General features: G+C 49.2%; 1 protein-coding gene across 4 annotated transcripts in view; it reads right to left on the bottom strand.

Moving 5' to 3' along the window:
* LOC142568055 (uncharacterized) overlaps window positions 1–21769 on the bottom strand; it is a 403528-nt gene that overhangs the window by 156490 nt on the left and 225269 nt on the right. The gene's annotated exons all lie outside the window — the stretch shown is intronic.

The following is a 21769-nucleotide window of genomic DNA, read 5'->3' as shown; positions in this document are numbered from 1 at the left end:
ATGGTCGCAAAATAGACTTGTAATGTAGCCAAGATTGGTGTCCGATGCCAACTGCACAAATTGTTGCAGAACGAGAAGCTGACACGCACTATGCTGGTGAGGCCAGGGCAGCTCGAGACATGCACTGACGTTTTTACAAATTTGGCAAGCTTGCGCTCCTCAAATTCTGCCTGCGTCAGCAGCTTCAAGTGGGACCTTTTCACGTGCCTACTCGGCACGTGAATAGTTTCAAGTCAAAGCTGCACTGTTTTCATTCATATTCAGAGCTTTCCTCGCTGTTAAGTTTTCCACACTGTTACGCTTTTTCTTCGCGATTCAGTGAAAAACATATGAACAGAATTCCACTGTATATTAGTTGCAGAGGTGGCTTATTGCTCAGAAAGCCTACATTTTTATTTCTACACATTTGTGCACTTTCAATGTATATTACAATGAAAAGAAAGTTAAAATTCATAAGCAGCACTGCCATAAAAGCAACAAAAAAAGAAAGCACGGCGGCACCTAGCAATTTGACTGCGTGGCAGCATGCTTAGCGTTTTTGTGTACTACATGCGAGCTTGGAAGCTCTCATCTAAAAATTCACTTCACAGACGCCCATTGTATATTTTTAGCATATGTTTTAGGGCTAAAACGCTTAATGACTTGGCATTAAACGCTAATGAAACTCTGCGCAAATGTACAAGTATATTTACAAGAAAATACGCTGCGCTTGGCCAAGAGGCAACAGCCCGCGCTAGCTTTAAATCGTCGTCGTCGTCTTCTTACTGCTCGGCTCTTCGTCATCGGAAATACTATCCCGTAGCACTACCCCCGGTGGCAAAAGCGCCGTCTCGGAGCGACTAAAGGCCGGAGTCTGACGCAGTGTAGTAGGTCTTGAGCCTACTGACGTGCACGACATCAGTAGATGCCAGAGTAGATGACGAGGTTGAGCTCACAGGAGCAATTTCGTAAGTCACAGGCGTCACCTGGCGAAGCACGCGGTAGGGCCCTGTGTATCGCGAAAGGAGCTTTTCGGAAAGTCCGACGTGACGAGAGGGCGACCACAGGAGCACGAGTGCACCAGGCGAAAACTGTACGTAACGGTGGCGGGCGTTGTACTGACGCTGCTGCGTGGTTTGCGAGTCTGTCAGTCGAGCACGGGCAAGCTGGCGTGCATGGTCGGCGAGGGCGATGGCGTCGCGCGCATACTCAGTTGTTGAGATCGCAGCAGGAGGAAGTACCGTGTCAAGGGGCAAGGTCGGTTCGCGACTGTACAGTAGATAAAATGGAGAAAATCCGGCGGTGTCGTGCCGGGAAGAATTATAAGCAAATGTGACGTAAGGAAGGGCAATGTCCCAGTCGTGGTGGTCCTTCGAAACATACTTGGACAACATGTCGGTAAGAGTACGGTTTAACCGCTCTGTCAGGCCATTAGTTTGAGGATGGTATGAGGTAGTCAGCTTGTGTTGAATAGAGCAGGAACGCACAATACCGGCGATAACTTTCGAGAGGAAGTTACGACTACGGTCAGTAAGCAGCTGTCGCAGGGCGCCATGCACTACGTAAGATAATGTCCCGCAAGAGAAAGTCTGCGACGTCAGTGGCGCAACTGGTAGGGAGAGCTCGCGTGATAGCTTATCGGGTGGCGTAATCAGTTGCGACAGCTACCCATTTGTTCCCAGAGGATGACGTGGGAAAGGGACCGAGGAGGTCCAATCCAACATGAAAGAACGGTTCCACAGGGACGGTGATCGGCTGTAAATAAACGGAAGGTAGCATCCGAGGTGTTTTCAGACGCTAGCAGGGATCACAGGCAGCAGCATAGCGTCGGACACGGTCGTACGTGCGGGTTACCCCAAGATGTCCTGCAGTGGGTGCGTCATGCATCTCAAAGAGCACAGTCTGTCGTAGATGTTTTGGCACAAGAAGAAGATCAGGGCCATCAGGGAGGAGTTCCTTCGGTACAGAATGCCACCCTGGAGGACATATCAGAGAACAGATGCGTCGGTAGGTGTAGAGCGCAGACGCTCGATGAGTACTCGCAGCGATAGGTCTCGGTACTGCTCATCGGCGATGTTAGCGAAGGCAGAGACAGAGAAAATGCCGTCGGCGGTACTACTGTCGGCGTCGTCAGGCTCGTCTACCGGGTAGCGAGACAGGCAGTCAGCATCCTTGTGTAGTCGGCCAGATTTGTAGGTGACAGAGAACGAATATTCTTGCAGGCGTAAGGCCCAGCGACCAAGTCTTCCTGTAGGGTCTTTCAATGAGCATAACCAGCAAAGCGCGTGATGGTCTGTGACAACGGAAAAGGGTCGGCCATATAAGTATGGGCGGAACTTCGCAACAGCCCAAACTAGGGCCAGACACTCATGCTCAGTGATGGAATAGTTGCGCTCCGCGGGCGAGAGGAGCTTGCTGGCGTAAGCGATAGCATGGTCGTGGCCACGCTGGCGTTGTGCAAGTACTGCGCCAATTCCGTGACCGCTGGCATCAGTACGGACTTCGGTAGGCGCAGAAGGATCGAAATGGGCCAGAACGGGAGGCGTTGTGAGAAGGTCGATTAGAAGCGAGAATGCAGAGGCCTCGTTATCGCCACACTGGAAAGGGGAGTCTTTCTTCAAAAGCTCGGTTAGTGGCCGTGCTATGGCCGCGAAATTTTTCATGAAACGGCGGAAGTACGAGTAAAGGCCGATGAAGCTGCGCACATCCTTGACACACTTTGGAACAGGGAAGTGCGTAACAGCATCGATCTTGCCTGGGTCCGGTTGCACTCCGTTCGCGTCAACAAGATGTCCAAGGACGGTAATCTGGCGACGGCCGAATTGGCACTTCGATGCGTTGAGTTGCAGACCGGCTCGCCAAAAAACGTCCAGGACTGCTGAGAGGCGCTCGAGGTGCGTAGCGATGTTGGGGAGAATACTATAACGTCGTCCAAGTGGCACAGGCACGTGGACCATTTGAAACTGTGAAGAAGGGAGTCGATCATGCGTTCCAAAGTGGCAGGAGCGTTACATAGACCGAACGGCATCACTTTGAATCGATAAAGACCGTCGGGTGTTACAAAGGCAGTCTTCTCGCGGTCGAGATCGTCCACGGCAATCTGCAAATAGCCGGAGCGAAGGTCAATAGAGGAGAAATAGCGAGCACCGTGGAGGCAGTCAAGGGTGTCATCAATCCGAGGTAGGGGATACACGTCCTTTTTGGTAACCCTGTTAAGGTGCCGATAATCCACGCAAAAGCGCCATGAGCCATCCTTCTGTTTTACCAGCACAGCAGGTGACGCCCATGGACTACAATACGGTTCAATAATGTTCTTGGCAAGCATTTTGCAAACTTCGGTGTGAATAACTTGACGCTCAGCCGGTGATACTCGATACCGGCGGCGATGAATAGGAGGGTCATCGCCAGTATTAATGCGATGTTTAACAGCTGTTGTTTGGGCCAAAGGACGATCGGTAAAGTAAAAAATATCTTGGTAGGAAATCAGAACGCGGTAGAGCGCATGAGCGTGCTCGGACGGCATGTCGGGTGCAATCATTTTCTGTAAGTTGGCGATGGTACAAGTTGCCGACTGCGATGGTAGAGGAGGATTGGCTGAATTGTCGTCTACTGAAATCGATGCTACAGAGTGATCCTCGAACGGGCAAAGTTGGGCCAGAGACATCCCGCGTGGCAGCACTTGTGTTGTCAAGCCAAAATTGACCACTGGCAGGCAGACGCAATTCGCCGTAATAGATAAAACTATATAGGTACTGTGATCCCCTGTGTAAGGAGGACGTCTTGCATAGGAGCCGCGATGTAGTGACCGTCCGGGACTGGTGGGGATGACACGAAGTCAACGTAAGTCAGTGCCGAAGGTGGCAAGCGAACGAAGTCGACGGAACTGAGGCGAGTAGGGTGTTGTTCAGCGGGATTCAGAACAGGCAGGTCGAGGCGGAGAGTACTGGCGGAGCAATCGATGAGAGCAGAATGTGCGGAGAGGAAGTCTAAGCCGAGGATGATGTCGTGGGGACAGTGAGCGATGACTGTGAATAGCACGGTAGTGGAGAGATCGGCGAAGGAGACGCGGGCGGCACACATACCAATTACAGGGGCTGTTCCGCCATCGGCGACACGGACAACAGGCGTCGTGGCGGGCGTAATTATTTTCCTCAGCCGGTTACGAAGGTCAGCGCTCATTACCGACAAATGCGCCCCAGTGTCTATGAGAGCAGATACAGGAACACCGTCGACTTGCACGTCAGGAAGGTTCAGATGAGTGGGCAACGTCAGGAGAGGATTTGGCGGCGTAGGGAGCAATGCAGCGTCACCTCGAGGCGCTGCATCGTCTAGTTTTCTAGCTAGGAGCGGCGTCCGAAGGGAGTCGGCGAATAGGAGCGACGGGGCTGGGGGGAGCGAGATTGTCGTCGTTGGGGCGAAGGCGAACGAGAATAGGGGTGGCTCGGCGCAGGAGAATCAGTGGCGGCATTATCTGAGCGGGCAGCATAGGGACGAGAAAGGCCACCTGGGGGGCGAGAGTAGGCAGTATATGTAGACTGGTTCAGGGAACTCCAGCGACTGCGACAGTACCGAGAAATGTGCCGAATTCGATGGCAGTGAAAACAAATTGGCTTGTCGTCTGCAGTGCGCCATTCAGAGGGGTTGCGGAAACGTGGTGGGTAAGAAGGTGCGGGACGGGGTGGAATCGAAGAAGCCGGGTGGGTACCAGGGCGATGGGCCGAGCAGATGGTGTGAATACCTATGTTGGCGAACTCCTGGTGTACAACTGCCTGGATCAGGGAAACAGTGACTGCAGGTGCATTGGAGGAGCTGGAGTCGAAGGCAGTCGGATAGGCGGCCTCGATCTCACGCCGGACGATCCTGGTAACATCGGCAGTGTTGTTGGGACGAGGAGTGTCGGCACAGGAAGATGTCGCTGGGGTGTTGGGCAGACGGGCAAACTGCTGGTCAATACGTCGCCTTTTAGCGAGTTCCAGGAGGCGGCACTCTTTTATAACAGCATCCACCGTCGCTACGTTGTTGCAAACGAGCAAGTTGAAGACGTCATCGGCAATGCCTTTGAGGATGTGGGCAACCTTGTCGGACTCAGTCATGTGGGTGTCAACTTCGCGGCACAGAGCCAAGACGTCCTGAATGTACGTGACATAGGGCTCTGTTGACGTCTGCACACGGCTGGAAAGTGCCTTCTGCGCGGCAAGTTGGTGACCGTAGGGGTTGCCGAACAAGTCTCGAAGCTGTGTCTTAAGTGAATCCCAACTGTTGAGCTCATCTTCGTGCGTGCGATGCCAAACTCTAGGTGTGCCACCGAGGTAAAAGACTACGTTGGCGAGCATAATAGCAGGGTCCCACCGGTTATTGCGGCTGACATGTTCATACAGGCTGATCCAGTCATCGACGTCGTCCCCATGTTTGCCCGAGAATACGCCAGGATCACGGGTAGCGGGGAGAGTGATGTAGGTTGTCGAGGTGGCAGCAGGTGTCGGAGCCGGCAGAGTCGGGTTGTCGTCACCGGGAGGCATGAAGGAAGGCTTGACGTACCATCCACTGCGAAGCTCCGTGACGAGGTACAGGGAACGTCCACCTCCACCAGATATGTTACGGAGGAAGACGCAGACGAAAAGCCATGTACAAGTATATTTACAAGAAAATACGCTGAGCTTGGCCAAGAGGCAACAGCCCACGCTAGCTTCAAATCGTCGTCGTCTTCTTACTGCTCGGCTCTTCATCATTGGAAATACTATCCCGTAGCAATATTGCCATCTGGTGTGAGGTACAACAACATGGTCAAATACATATAGGTTACAGAAAATACAGAAAAAGGTCATTCGTATCATTGCGAATGCTCCGTTTACTGCTCACACTCAACCTCTTTTCGCATCATTAAAGGTAACACCAATTAATGACCTATATAATTTATTGCTAAGTAAACGATATGAAAGAAAATGGAAAAATCATGACACATTCTTTGATGGCACAGCTAACTTACGGCCCAAAGCTAATTACTACCCAACACGTAACAACGACGTCTGGTATGTGCCATCCTTTCGTACTAATTACGGTCATCAAATGCTCCGACATATAATCCCAACTCTTCTTAATCGGCACGATGAGCACTGAGGACCTAACGATACGGTTTTCTTGTTGCTTTTTGTTTTTACTGCAAGTCTGCACCTCCTTTCTCCCTTTTTCTTTTCTTATTGTTATTCTTCATTTTGCATTCTTTAGTGTTCCTGAGCGTCTCATGTTAATTCTGCCACCTTCATTTATTTGTTATTGCAAGAGGATGTTCACTAATTTTCATTGAATATGATGTCTACCTATGCACTGTAGTCTTTTTTTTTTTATTGTTCTGTCTGTTTTCTGTTGCTGCCGGTTTTTATGTACGGGGGTGCGCCCCTCTGTCAAGCCAGTCATAGGCTTTTTGGGTGCACCCCTAACATCCCTGATGTTGAAATAAAGGTATTTGTATTTGCAGCATCAACACAATGTATGTGCCCTGAACGAGCATTCATACTACAGTTTACGCTCATTACAACAGACCCACATACAAAACTTTCGGATATAACGGACCATATAGCGACCTTAGTTTGCTCTACCTATTTTATCAATGCAACAAAGTTTGCTTTTAACAAACTACGCTCCAACGGACTATCGGCCCCAGCGGACAAAATTAGCACCATTTTTTGTCGAAACCGGGTGTATAAAATAGACTTTAGCCTTGTCGACACAGGCTGACAACTGACTTGCGAGGGTCATCCGATGATCACAACTCAATATCACGCGCGTGAGGAAGGAAGGAAGGCGGGGCAGAAGCGCCATCTTCGGTCGCACGGGAGGCACGGGAGGGGGAAAAGGGTTCTACTCCAGCTTCTGCTGCTTACAGCAGGGCCACGCAGGCACCGTATCTTGAAAGCGATCTGCAATAAGGACAAAGTGCGTGCCCGCGTGAGCGCTGTATTTTCAAAGCGATCTGCCATGTGGATAAAGTGTGCCCTGTGCCAGTAGCTTCGCATGCGCTATGCTTTCGACATTTGTGTTGAAGCGAGAGGCAGCATGAAGGTCAATTCGCTCGCTGTTGCTGCCGCGCGTCCTCACTAACGTTTTGACAGCAACTTTCCACGTTCATCGAGCAAGATGTGTTCATATTTACGTGTGTGCATGCGACACCATGCTTGTTCATTTAGTTAGCAAGCGAAGCTTTACAACATCATACGGCTGATAAAACTACTATCCTTACTTCGCATAGCTGTCGACTAATTTGCTATCGCAATCGATGCTTCGCTTTGAGTGAAACTGACTTTTTTTTTTTTTTACTGTGGACGTTCGTCACGCACTCTTTGCAATAACGTTGTTATGCACTGCGACCACAGTTTCGGAAGTAAGGCATTTCGGATAATGCAGACTTCGGATAAAACGGACATCTTTTCTTTTTTCAGATTATCAGGGTCCGTTGGATTCTGCAGGCACTTTTGGCAGGACCACGCATTGAAGCTCATCATCGGATTCGTGAGGTTAACCCGAATCTGTAGATACCTTTGGACAAGATGGGCCAGCATTTTTTGGACTTCCATAGCCTCTTTTCTGTCTATCGCATGTGTGCGCCACACTGGGCCTAACGCCACATAGGTCTAGCGAGCCCGCCAAGCCGGCATGGCCGATATACGCATGGACGACGAACTCTCCTCGGAGACGGAAGACGGCGAGAAAAGAATGGGTTGGGCAGGTGGTCACCAACCAAAGATCGCAATCTGCGAAAAAGACCTGGGGAGCAGGTGGAGCCACCAATTTGACCCAAGAATCAAAAGGAGAGGAGATCGCCAACAAAGGTGCTGCCGGGGCCGACAAGCTCAAGCGCCGGATTGTGAAGGCATCAAGAATGCCGCAACTGCCGGAGGAGCACTGGAAAATCATTGTTAGGCCTCGGGGAGGCCTCAACCTGAACAAGGTCAGCCCAGCTATTGGAGAAGTGATCATCGAGGCAGCCAGACTCACAGCAGACCAAGCGAAGGAAGACATCGTCTGCACCAACTTCACACAGAATATCGTGGCGGTTAGTACACCGGACTCCTCTCATGCTGAAAGGTATGTAAGAATCAAGTCTATTACGATCATGGAGGCAGAATATGAAGTGAGCGCTTATGAAACAGCCCCCACTCTATGTGCAAGGGGGTTACTAGAAGAGTGAACCTCAATGACAGTTGGAGTGTGATCACGAAAAAGACTGTGCATGAATACAACCCAACGGCATTGGCTGCACAACGTATCAAAGCTACGGGCTCAGTTATTGTGCTTTTCGACGGATTCAGGGTGCCCAACTTCATCAAATATGGGTCAACCCTCGTGAGGTGCTATCTGTACAGGAAGCAATTTGACGTATGTTACGCATGTGGAAGAATCGGACACAGATCAGACGTTTGTCCAACACCGGATGTTGTGCAGTGCAGGGGATGTGGCATGCAAGACCCAGGGGAGGCTCAGATCTGCTCTCCCAAATGCAAGTTCTGCGGTGGAGATCACCCCCCAGGTGACAGGGCTTGCAAGCAGTGGTACCAAATACCATATGTAGTAAGAGTAAGAAGAAGACAACGCTCCAAAGTGGAGACCGAGATGTAATCGGCCCAACCGACAAAGGAAACCCCTCCAGGCGCCGGAAGGCGCTCACGCTCGAGAAGCACATCAAGATCAAGACAGCGCTCAACATCGAGGGGAAGAAACCGTTCCAGGTCTCAGGAGGCACAGGTGCGCTTCGAGGAGCAGGACCTGAAGACAAACAAGAAAAAGGAGCCAGGAGCGACCTGGGCCAAGAAAGTCAAAGGTACTGTGAAAGTCACAGGTGTGCTAGCCTCACAGGAACAAAGCAATGATGCCAGAGTAGAACAGCTGATCAGAGAGGTTATATCACTAAAGAAAGCAAATGAAGAACTTAAGCAGCAGATGCAGGAAATGAAAAAATGGTTGAGGACAGAAAGCGGCAGTGTGGCAATACCTAAGCCGATGTGTAGAAGTAACAGCCAGGAAGAAGACACACCGGCGCCCAAAAAGAGAGCTGTAGCTCCGGAGGCAGAATCGATGCGCTCGGTACTGGAGGAGATTAGGAATGCGATTAGAGACCTAAAGGACACGGTAGATAGCGTTAACCTTAAGGTGGACAAAGCATGGAAGTGGAAGTTAATAGCCGAGGAAAGGTTCAAAAAGCTAAAGGCCCAAGGAGAGGATGAAGAATATATGCCCTCGGAAGCCGAAAGGTCTAGAACACCCGCAGGAGCGGTAGGTGGTACAGTCAAGCAAACAGTGACAGGGGGTAGCAAGTCAGGGGGCGACGACAATAATAATGGATAAAAGAAAGAGACTTAGTGTGTGGCAGTGGAACTGTAGAGGATTTCAGCACAAATGAGCATCACTAGCACAGATAATCAAAACGGTTGAAAATAGGCCGAAATTAATAATGCTGCAGGAAACTCTAGCGGAGGAGATCGGGCTGTCCAACTTCAACTTGGTCTGTAAAGGCAAAGAACCAGGCAGAGGAATTGCCACCCTAATTGACAAGAAAATTCCCTACAAAGAGCACGATCTAAAATTAGGGGCAAGTAAAATTGAATACATATTGATAGAAATGGTCCTAAAAAGGCACAGAGGTAAGGCGCAAAGCTTGTTCTGTCTCAACATATATAGCAGTCCCAGAGAGATGAGACAGAGCTTCAGAGCAATTTTTAATAAGGCCATGAGGGTAGCCAAAACTGCGCCACTAATAATAGGAGGGGACTTCAACGCCCCACACCAATCTTGGTATTACCGCTGGAGTAGTAAGAAAGGGGAAGGAATCTGGCAACTCGCCACGAATTTAGGCCTTTCTCTTATCACGGACCCAGCCTTTCCTACCAGGTGTGGCAGTTCCACGTGTAGGGACACTACCCCAGACTTATCCTTCACTAATAGCTTACCCAGGGCAGACTGGATCAACTCTGGTACGGACCTAGGAAGCGACCATTATATACTACACATAATGGTGGAAACAACGGGGGTGGAGGTAAAGCATTTCGCTTACATAGACTGGGATCCCTTTAGAAAAATCAGAAAAGACAGAGCAGACATGGATGGAAAGGGGCACATCAGACTACAAGAGTGGGTGGCTCAACTTAGGGACGACTTGAATGCAGCAACTAAGGCTATAGAGACAGAGGAAGAGGTCGAACAAACTGATAGTAGATTGGCGCATTTGATCGAAGCCAAGCAATCGATTTTACAAAGTTGGAAATCACAACGCTTAAACAGGAGACTTAGGAAACGAATTTCTCAGCTCAATAAGAATATAGAGGAACACGCACAATATTTGCAGAAACAAAAATGGGATGAGGTGTGTAAATGTGTAGACAGAAGGATAAAACGTGGAGGCGATTGGAGTCTGCTCAGGCATCTGCTCAACGAAAAAGGCACTAAATCGAACAGACGTACACCAGCAAAGTCCGACTGCAAGCGCAGAGAGCATAATGGAGCGATTGGCTACTAAATACTTGCCCCTCAGGAAAGAGGATCAGGATGTCAGTTATCCCGATTACTTAGGGTAGAATGCAAATATATGGATCAGGAATTCACCGAAAGTGAGGTACGCACGGCACTGTATGATCTGAATAGTAGGTCAGAAGCTGGCAAGGATGGCATCTCTAACAGATTGCTTAAGAATTTGGACGACGAATCAATAAAATATCTGACCACTTACATTAATGAACTATGGAAAGATGGGGTATATCCAGAAGAATGGAGGATGGCCCAGTACTATCTTAATACCAAAGCAGGGCAAGCAACTCAACTTGGATAATCTGAGGCCAATTTCGTTATCATGTCTAGGGAAGACAATGGAGCATGTCATATTGAACAGGTTAACGAAATATGTGGAGGACAGTGACATCCTACCGTACAATCTGCTTGGTTTCAGTTCAGGCTTGTCCACACAAGATGCCATGTTGTTAATCAAGCATCAACTGCTATTAGCTAAATCAAAAAACACTCGAGCTCTCTTGGGGTTGAATGTCGAAAAAGCTTTTGACAGAATTAAGCATAGAGCAATACTTGAAGTGATTTCCGAACTGGGATTGGGGAGAAAACTCTATGAAGTGGTCAAAACCTTTCTTGGCAATCGTTCAGCTCACCTTAGATTCGGGGATATTAAATCAAAGAAGATGGATCTCGGTGACAGAGGGAGGCCACAAGGGTCAATCTTGTCACCTATGCTTTTCAACCTGGCCATGTCAAAAGTGGCAAAGGGATTAAAAGGGATAGAGGGCATTCACTTTACCATTTATGCAGACAATGTGACTATATGGACCGCTGAAGGAAGTATGGGACATGCGGAAAGCAGACTTCAGGAGAGCATTTATGAGGTACTGTGGAGTATTTTAGAAGACATGGGACTCAAATGCTTTGCTAATAAGTCTGAACTCCTTGTACTCAAGAACAGAAGAAGGGGTAGAAAACCGAGGGGATATGTTCCCGAGGAAGAACCCCGGTTAGTACTAACCACGAAGGCAGGCGAATCTATTAAGCAAGTAGAATCCATTAGAGTCTTAGGGTTATTCCTGGAGGCAAACGGGGCAAACGGAAGAACAATACGACACATCACAAGCAAGACTGTGGAGGTAACAAGACTGCTAAGGAGAATCACTAACAGACACAGAGGGCTGGGAGAGGAGAGCGCCATGAGACTGGCACACGCTATCGCCTTGTGTCACTTCTCATATGCAGCTGGGATGCTCAGTTGGACACAGACAGAGCTAAACAAGTTGAATAGATTAATTAAAAGGCCAGTCAAAACAACAGTGGAGTTACCGATTAACACGCCAGATAATAAATTAATGAAACTGGGGCTCCACAACACAGTAGCCGAGATAATTGAAGCTCAGCAAATTGCCCACAGAGGGAAGGGCTCTCTGGAAAAAGGCCAGGTACAGCAATACTAGAAGAGGTAGGGTGGTGCCCAACCGAATCCAAAATTTCAGGTGAAGGCACAGTAGAACTAAAAGATAGCACAAGAGAGATAATCAAGACGACTCCTTTCTCCAGAAATATGCACCCAGTGCACAACTTGGAAAGATGAAAGGCAAGAGCCAAAGCTCTCCTACAAGAGATAGAACACGACAGAGAACATGCGGCTTTTGCAGATGCTGCATGCTCAGAGGAAAGAAAGCCTTTAGGGCAGTAGTAGTAGATGCAGATGGTCTCACTCGGGATGCTATGACAATCATGACTAAAGACACGACAGTCGCGGAACAAGTAGCGATAGCATTGGCTTTAAGGAATAAGAAGTGGACGAAGATTTACAGCGACTCTAAGATGGCTATTAGACACTTTACCAATGGCTTTGTAACCAAAAGGGCTGCCCAGCTGATCGGTGACCTGGACAGCCAAGGGATCGAAATCTGCTGGTTTCCTGCGCACATGGGGTCTGTCGATCCATCTTGAAGAATTTAAACAAGATGGCTAACACAGCTGCACGAGGACTTACTATCTGTGCACTACGCGACCAGGACCTTAACAATATACAGGAGGAGAACAGGGACCAATTACTTACATATAATGAAGTCACGAGAGGCATTACTACATGAACAGAAGGGAATTCCCAGTGCCACACGCTAAGCTCAATAGAGCTCAAGCGATGACTCTCAGATTGTTGCAGACAAGAACTTATCCAAGTCCAAACTTTATTAACAAGCTATATCCTGAAAGAGAGGTACCAATCAATTGCGAGAAGTGTAATGGCATCATTACTCTGGATCACATGCTTTGGCAGTGTCCTGTGACTTTCACAGACTGTGGCAAGGAGCGAGACTGGTGGCGGCGAGTCCTACACAGTAGAGTTCTTTTCGATCAAGTACAGGCCGTCCAGAAGGCCCACGATACGGCGGTAAGGTTAAACCTTACTGTCCCGACGTGGGAGCCGCCTGCGTCAACCTAAGGGTTGACCTTCAGGACATTAAATAAAGTTCATCATACCATACTATCAGGGTCTGTTATAATGAGAGGCATCTGTATACAGTAGAACCTCCTTTACATGTTTTGGAAAAACGTACTAACTGGGAAAACGTACGATCCGAAGTAACTAAAAAGATTTGATAGCCTCAACTATTGTTAACATCTACATAATGCGAAGCGTCGCGCAGAGTGTTGCGGCACAAGATGCCGACGCGCGTCGAGCTGGTGGTGCTCCAGTGGCCTGAGACGCGTTTTGTTGTTTTCCTATTGCGTGGTACACAATAGGAAAAGAGGGCGATGGGAAACTAACGAAATCGAGCTGGTGGGTGATGCCAGATGCCACCAAAGCGAAATGCGACGCCCACATCGCGACACCTGCAGCAACAAGGAACGGCGACACGTTTGGATTGTCGCCTACTAAAAGGGTGCAGTACTCTACCAACGACACTATGCACCACGCAGTGTAGAATGGATAGGCTGAAGGTGCTTATCTCTATCTGAATAGTTTTAATTGGCGGCGATAGTTGTGAATGCGGCGTGCGACAGCACAGGCGAAGATTTGCTGGTAGCGGAATAAACTGTGCAGAGCCTCATTTTCACGTGAGATGGGCAGCTATAGTGACCCTTTTCGTGCCGATCCCATGGGCACTGCCATGTTGATAGCAGGGTGATGTGTCCATTGCTTGCCTCAGCTGCCTCTGTGTTCACGATGGATGTGTATATTGCCGGTGCGGCTTAGTAAACCAGTTTCAGGAGATATAGATTGTGACTGGGTGGACGACCAGAAGCTTTGGCCACAGCTTCAGAGAACATGCAAAACCACTTTGGAAGCTGATTAAGCTATGTCCAAATGGCATGAGCAACGTACAGCATACATGGAGCTTGTTCTAAAAGCAGGGCTAAATATGTGTTTCAAGCTATCCAAAATTTCTGCTTATGAATTTAATCAGGATCAACGTGTTTTGCTCTTCATTCTTTATTTGGCAAATACGCTGACACAGCAGCTTGTCACGTTTCTGATTCGGCAACGTTCCTTGGGGCGGTCACTGATTATTTCATGCCTAATCGCTCATGGGTGTGCACAATTCGCATAGATTTGTTCTTACTGCGCACAAGGCTTGAAACGTACCGTATTTACTCGAATCTACGCCAACTCCGATTCTAACGAAGCCAACAACAAAAAAATATATTACCTCGAATGTAGGCTGAACAAAGAAAGCGAGGACAGCGTTCACAAAATGCAAACAGCAATTATTGAATCTGAACATGCAGAGCTCATTCAATGTCGTCGTTGCTGCTAGACTCGTCGTTGTGTTCCTTGTCACTGTCATCTTGAAACAGTGCACTATCTTCGGTACCGTCAAGCGCATTAGATATGCTGCACTTCTTAAAGGCGCACACGATCAAAGCACCTCCGATGTCGTTCCACGCTGCAGCTACCCAGCCCGCCAGCTGCGATAGCAATGCACATTTGATGGGGCCCGTTGCCATTAGCCTGTGGTCTTCGTCAGTCAACCAGTCCGTGTAATATTTCCACAGACAATCCTTGAAAGGTTTGTTGATGCAGACATCAAATGGCTGCAATTGGCCTGTCACGCCGCCCAGTATGACAGTGGGGTCCGTGTTCGCTTGGGCGAGCGCAGCCTTCATGTTGTCGGTCAAGTGCCCATGGTAAGAGTTGACAGCAAGGAAAGAGTTCTTTGTCAAAAGGGCTCCTGGACGCCGTTGCCACACAATCTTAACCCACTCTTCCACCATCGCATCAGTCATCCACCCGTCCTCATTTGCCCGCACAATGACATTTCTTGGGAGTTTCTCGAGCAGGCAGTGCCTTCCTTTTAAATATCATATGAGGAGGGAGTTTATGTCCATCAGCTGTGCAGCACAACATCACAGTTGTGTGCTGCTTCTCGTAGGCCGCAGAGCGCACCTTCACCTCCTTGGCACCCTTTTCATTCACGGTGTACGCCACTGGCATATCAAAATACACAGCTGTCTGGTCGGCGTTGCCGATTTGTCCAAGGTTGTAGCCTGCTGCTTCTCTCTTTCGCAGCACGTAGCGCGGAAAAGCTATCAGCTTTTCTTCGAAATCGCTTGGCAGCTTCTGGGTGATTGAAGTGTGACGTCGGAGGCTGAAGCCGAAGCGCTTCATGAATTTCTGAAGCCAGCCCCGGCTGGCTTTGAAATGCTTTGGCGTTAGGCCTCGCTCCCTCGAAAGTTCCCTAGCTTTCGCTTGGAGCACTTCTGTTGTCACTGGAAGGGCAGCTGCTCTCTTCGTCCGAACAAAGTCGGCCAAAACTGTCTCCACTTAGTGGTGACTGCCTTTCTTTGGTCCACTGAATGCCATCCTCGTTGCAACGCACGCAGGAAGCTGTTGTCGTCTCTTCCAACGACGGACGTTTTTCTCATCGACGCCGAAGTCCCGCCCGGCTTGAAGGTTCAACGATGCCTCTGCGGCTACAACTTTTCGCTTGAAAGCGGCACTGTAGTGGCATCTCTTGCTTGGTGCCATCGCCATAACACCACACCGCACGCCGACACGGCCGACACGACAAAGGTCAAAATGGCGACCTCTCTTGTGTGCGGTTGGCTACTGGCACGGCTAGTAGCGGCTGCGATACTGACTTTTCAGATGGGGCTAACTATGCACCATATTTAGCAGTTTCAATGAAAAACTGGCGCGTTTTTCAAATCCTCAAATATAAGCCGACCCTAGAGTTTGGAATATGATTATTTGAAAAAAACTATCGGCCTAGATTCGAATAAATACGGTAGTTGTTCTGCGCATTGCAATGCCTCATGGCTTAGATGTACAGTGAAACCTCGCTATAATGAACAGTTAAAAAGTCGGAAATTAGTTCACTATATCCATAATTCGTAATATAAAATTTCGTAAGAAATACATGCAAGAGAAGCAAAATTCAATCAGAGAAGGCACAGCAACTCGAACGATGCTTACTTGGGTCACGTTCATTTATTTATGCACAAAGAACTGCGTTATCGCGGCCTGCTTCTTCGTGTTGATCGCATTCTGTATGATGCCCTGTTCCACAGTTTGCAAACACTCAACAAGGGCAAACCCACTGCCCTCAATAGCACTGCAGTGGCGGTGCAGTAAATCCAACACAGCAAGTGCTTCTTGTGAAGTCGGAATGTTCTCATCGTCTACAGGGTCAGCCTGAGCTTCGTCTGCGGGATGTTCAGAAACTTCCGCAGCGATTTCGGCGTCCGTCAGTACAGCCGTGGTCGCTGAGATGTCGTCGCCACCTACGAAGTCTTCTACAGTCATTGTTGCGGGCATGTCACCAACAAAACGCGAAAAATCGTTCCAGGCCTCATCGAGCTCGCGGAGCTCTGCTTCTGCTTCGTCGGGATCGTCACCATCGTCACCATCGTCACTTGATGCATGGGCCTCTGGTGGAACAAAACCTGCGTGCCGAAAGCAGTTGGCAATCGTTTCACCTTTCACACTGTCCCATGCCGCTTTAAGCATCTGGATTGCTCCCAGCAGTACGATCTTCAAGTCTTGCTTCATACGAAGCTTCACGAGAAGAGTGCCAATCAGTCTCCTCTTATAAACTGCCTTGAAGGTCCTGATGACGCCTTGATCTAAAGGCTGCAGCTTGGCTGTAGAGTTAGGCGGAAGAAAGCGAACTTCAATGTTATTGAGTGCGACATCTGTGTTGTGCGCGGTACAGTTGTCAACAAGGACGCACACTTTGCAACCCTCGCGCACAAGCTCGCAGTCCCAAGCAAGCAGCCACTTTGCGAAAAGTTCACACGTCATCTAACATTTCTTGTTGGAAGCATACTCTACGGGGAGTACGCGGCACTCTTTCATGCATCTTGGGGTTTTAAATCTCCCGATGACGAAGGATTGCAGTTTCACAGTGCCTTCCATGTTGGCGGCAAGCAAAACGGTGATCCCGGCCTTTCCTTGCTTCCCGCCATGGCACGGCTCTCCACGTGCGTCAAGGGTATGCCTGGGTAGCATCTGCCAAAGTAGGCCTGTTTCGTCCGCATTAAAGATGTCCTTGGGCTGATATTTTGCAAGGATTTGCGGCCACTCCTCTTCCAACCACTTTCTGATGCTCTCACAGTTAGCCGTCTCACTTTCGCCAGAGATCGTTTTGCCCACGATGTCAAAACATGCCTTAAACCTTTGCAGCCATCCAGAGCTGGCGACGAAGTTTTCGGCAGTGAGGATACAGGCAAAGTCTTTCGCTTTTTGTTGAAGCATCGGCCCCGACATTGGTATGTTCCGAGCTCTGACATCTAAAAACCATTTGTAGAGCGCTTTCTCCAAGTCGCTGAACACAGGGGGCCGAAGATGCTGTGCACTTGTCTGCATGGTCTCGTGTGCTTATGCCTTGATGACAGCTTTTTTCTTCATAATGGTACTCAAAGTGCTCCTTGGGATGCCAAATAAGTCTGCAAGAATGCACTTTTCGCCGTTCTCGACACGTTGAATTATCTCGAGCTTGGTCTTTAACGTCAGTGCCGCTCTTTTTTTCACATTCATCGCCATCACAGCACTACGCACACCCGCGCACTGCACTCGACACGACCACTGAAAGAGCCTCCACACAACGCTACGACGGCCACGCCACTGCTAACACTAATACACAAAAGCAACATTCGATCACGCCGCTGCCACCGCTGCTGAAGCGGCGCTGTCAGCGGTTGTGAGATGCGGACGATTTCTTTGGCTGTCAACTCTCGATGACGACGTGGCATCTGTGGCGCTGTCAGCGCCTGCGAGGTAGTCCTGAACGTTTGCTGCGCCGCACAACACACTTGTAGTGCAACGAAGCCTGCCGCCTGCTATTAAAGTGAGGTAGGGCTTGGCGTCGCGAAGTTCGTTATATCCGTTTTATGCCAAACCACGTTCGCTATAGGAAGTTAAAAATACATGTGTGACAAAAATATTTCGGAAGAGTTCGATATATTCAATAATTCGTTATATGCGTGTTCGTTATATCGAGGTTTGACTGTATTATCGCGTCACTCGCTTACTCTTGTGGACTGTCACGAAACATTCAGCTTCGACCATTCATATTCAGGCGGTGTAGTCCGTCATGTATTGTGCACATAAAGTGCCCATGTATTCAAGTGTGTGCCCATTCACATATTTTTGATACATCGCTGACAGAGTAGGCGTGAGTAATTTGGCATTCCAGTTAGAGCAGATGTGTGTAGATAACGTATGCAAAACTTACTATGACTGCAAGCGGCGCTACTTCGTCTGTCACTGTTTAACGAGCAGTGCTCACTCTTGCCGACATTCTGGGGTTGAAGTCATTTTTTTGAACGTTAGTGATACAACAATGGCGGATGAGTGAAGTCTTATTCTGGGGGGAAACTCATGCATCGCGAAGGGCCGGCGACACATGCTGTCCTAATGTAGGTAGGTCGCACAGATCTTGGTCACACAGATTCATTCCATTCCTTAATGCACCAGTCACTATTTTCACAGCCAACTACCGCACACATCTTCAATTCAGCACTCCACAATTTGCAGCACGATTGGAGCGCAGTACAGCGCAGTCCACTTATAACGATATCGAGAAAGACGAAAAATATGATCGTTATAACCGATGATCGCTATATCTGGACTGCAGTTATCAAAAAAAAAAATTTTTTTTTAAACGCGGAACATACCTTTGCAGCTCCGAACTCCAATTCGCTACTTGCTCTAAAGAATAGATGATGTATAAAGTAGGCTGTGAAAAACAAACTATTTCTAGCGCCAATGACCGTGTCAAGGGTTAGGCGCGCCGAAATAGTCCGAAATCTGCACTTGCTTTTGCGGTAGTTTCAGCTTCACAACCGCAGTGTGCATGGATTCCAGAGGCTGCGCGAACACTGGCGGCAATCCTTTAGCATGCACAGAATCAATTAAGGAGTCGATCGACGACAGTGCACTTAGCGTGGACATCGAGGTCGGGGTCAAGGAGCCACTGTCAATCTTGTTGTCACTGTCGCTGCTGCCGTCACCACCGTCACACAACTTTGCCGTCTGTCGAGACAGCAGATCTTTGGCGATCGCCTCGTCGGTGACCTTATCACAGAACGAGGCAGCACTGTCTGCAGTCAAAAACTCCTCCTTCGACGAACCACCTGTGTCACCAGTAGGAACGAGCTCCAGATATGTCAGCGGCTTCCACCGTGTTGGTCTCAATGGGTAGAGGAAGTTCGTCCTTGAGCACAAAGCCCGCCTTTTTGAAGCAATTGGTGATGAACCACTGGTAAAGCGCCTCTTCAGCATCGGCGTACAAAGGGTCTCTAACCCTTTTCCGCTGATCGGCATGGCCGCTGATAGCGCCTGCCTTCATAATCGCGGTGCTCCCGGTTTTCAAGATGGTTGGTATCGTTAACTGGGCGAGCTCATACTTCTTCACAAGGGCGCTCACCTTGAAGCCGCATCGAGAGTCCTGCAAAATATCCATCTTCGTGTCAAGCGACACAGCGTTGCGCTTAGTCGGCGCCATCTTCGAACTGGGTTGAACCGTTGGTTGCACGCTGCTTCGGTGGCGATGGCCTGCTATCACGAGAGAGAGAGAAACGGGACATAGAGAAAGAAGTGCAGGATGGGCTTCACTGCGTCGCTTTGCTTGTTGCTTTCTTTTCTTTCTCTCTCTTTCGGAGCGACTGTGGCCGACGTGCATGAAGCAGCTAGCGGCATCTCGTGGCGTGCTGCGCCTACTCAGGTACTCTCCGGTGCGCGGTCGGGCCGGGACGTGCTGCGCGGTACTGGCGGCAGATACGAACTTACGGAGGTAAACATCGCCTCGTCTCGATATCGTTCGCTTCAGGGAACTAAGCAATGCGAATGTTAAGATTATTTGGCACGGGAAATGCCCTCCAGGCTGCAAAATTTTGATCGTTATATCCGATATGCGGTGAATAACCTATCGTTATAAATGTTTTTTTGCCCCATAGACCTAATGCATAAAATGACATTCTCATGTCGACCCATCATTATAACCGATATACCCTTATATGTGGTACAGTGAAACCTCGTTAAACCGTAGTTGGCCGGAGCTCGGGAAAGGTACGTACTAAACGGTAGTACTGTTTAACCGAATAGCATGAGATCGCCCACTTACCTGTCGAAAACGGTACTCAGAGAGAGTGCGATGAAAGGGGAAAAAACATGCAGTATTTATTCACTTCGCGCGACAAAAGCGTTATTTTCGTTTGATGCCGCGGCGGCCTAGCACGCCGACGACAGCGGCCTCAAACTTACTGAAGCTGCGTGCCAGCTTTTCAGCCAGCCCCATCTTCTCGGCAAACACTCGCATGGCAGATTCCTCGTTGGCGTTACGTATTCACCGTGCACATGCGCAGTAGTGCTGCAGAAGTCTCGGGGGCGCCTTTTTCATTACGGGTGCCGGAGTTTGGAATAATTTTCATTTGGAATAGAGTTACGTTATCGCGCCCCTATTGTCGTCGCGACGATTGCATTCATGAGGCTGACGCAACGCGCAGCTTATGCCACTGTCGGGCCTGAATCGCCCGTGCTATCGCTTTCCGTGTCGTCCTCGTCACTGTCGCTAGTCGACACTTCGGCAACAACAGAGGCAACGATGGCGAAAAGTCGAACCTCGTAGCAGACATATCTTCGCGGTCGCAGCAGCGCTGCCGAGCAACTTCTTCGCATTCCAAATGCCACACACTGTAGTCAACAGCACATCCCTGTTGCGTGTCAGCGCCGACTTCTTCGTGTCACGTTCGATAGCACGGACGATGTCTAATTTTTCTTCTATGCTGAGCACCCGGCGTCGTTTTTATCCAAGCTTCGGAATGACGCGAGTCCTCGCTTGCACGACGCCATAACGCTCTCTGGCACCGCGTCGAAATGATGTTGATGTTGTGTGGCTTCACGCGCAAACGCACAGGGCGCTTGGAGGCCGTTGTTCCGATCTCTGAGGCGTGTTGTTCTGCCGGGCCGCCAGATGGAGACGGCGCAGCGCCGTATTTGCGCGACGAAAAGTTCAAACGCTACGTTTTAACCGATGCGTACGCAGTAAGCTAGTACGGTTTATGCGGATACGAAACACATTATGTTCAATGGCCGCTGAGTGGGGGATTTGACTTTACTACTTTTAAAACGAAACTACTGTTTAAGTGGGTACGGTTTAACGAGGTTTTACTGTATCGTTATAAGTGGACTGCACTGTACATTAGCGAAAACTCGGTTGCATTTCCAACAGATGATTGCACAGAAGCAAGGTAGAAGAGGTAATGGTTTCGTATTAATGCGCTATCGCTAAGGCCATGTGCGGCACACTGCCAAAAGCACCATCTTGTTTCTCTATAACAACCTGCTCCGTGAAAAGATCAACACCGTTCTCAATCACGCGAGCCTCACGCCTTTTCTTGTTCACAAAGGATCTAGCAGCCGGAAAATGTATACGATTGCAGTTTGCAGCAGGGAACTGTGGCATGTTTCCGTTATCGCCTGTTAAAAGCATTCGCTACGCTTCCGACGGCATCAAGTGTTGTGAAACAGATAGGCGAAGATGCTTATCACAATCGGATTGGTGGTGATAGCTGTAACTGCCACATGCGACGACCCCGGAGAAGATTTGCTGGTACCGAAATGAGAAAGTCAGTGCGCCCGTGTTTTTACGCGAGATGGGAGAGCAAGTATTGTAGTGAAGCTGCCGCCGCGGGTAGCTATATACTGTTCTCGATCGCGTGCACCTCGCGCATTTTCTTGTTTATATGGGATCTCGCGACCGGAAAACGTATCATAAGACGATCACAGTTTGGCGACGTACTGGAAGTTGGTGGCAAAAAATATAGCTCTTCAGGGAAC

Source organism: Dermacentor variabilis, unplaced genomic scaffold (assembly GCF_050947875.1).
Source record: "Dermacentor variabilis isolate Ectoservices unplaced genomic scaffold, ASM5094787v1 scaffold_16, whole genome shotgun sequence".
Lineage (NCBI taxonomy): Eukaryota > Metazoa > Arthropoda > Arachnida > Ixodida > Ixodidae > Dermacentor > Dermacentor variabilis.
The sequence above is the reverse complement of the archived record's forward strand: the minus strand, read 5'-3'. Positions and strand labels throughout refer to the sequence as shown.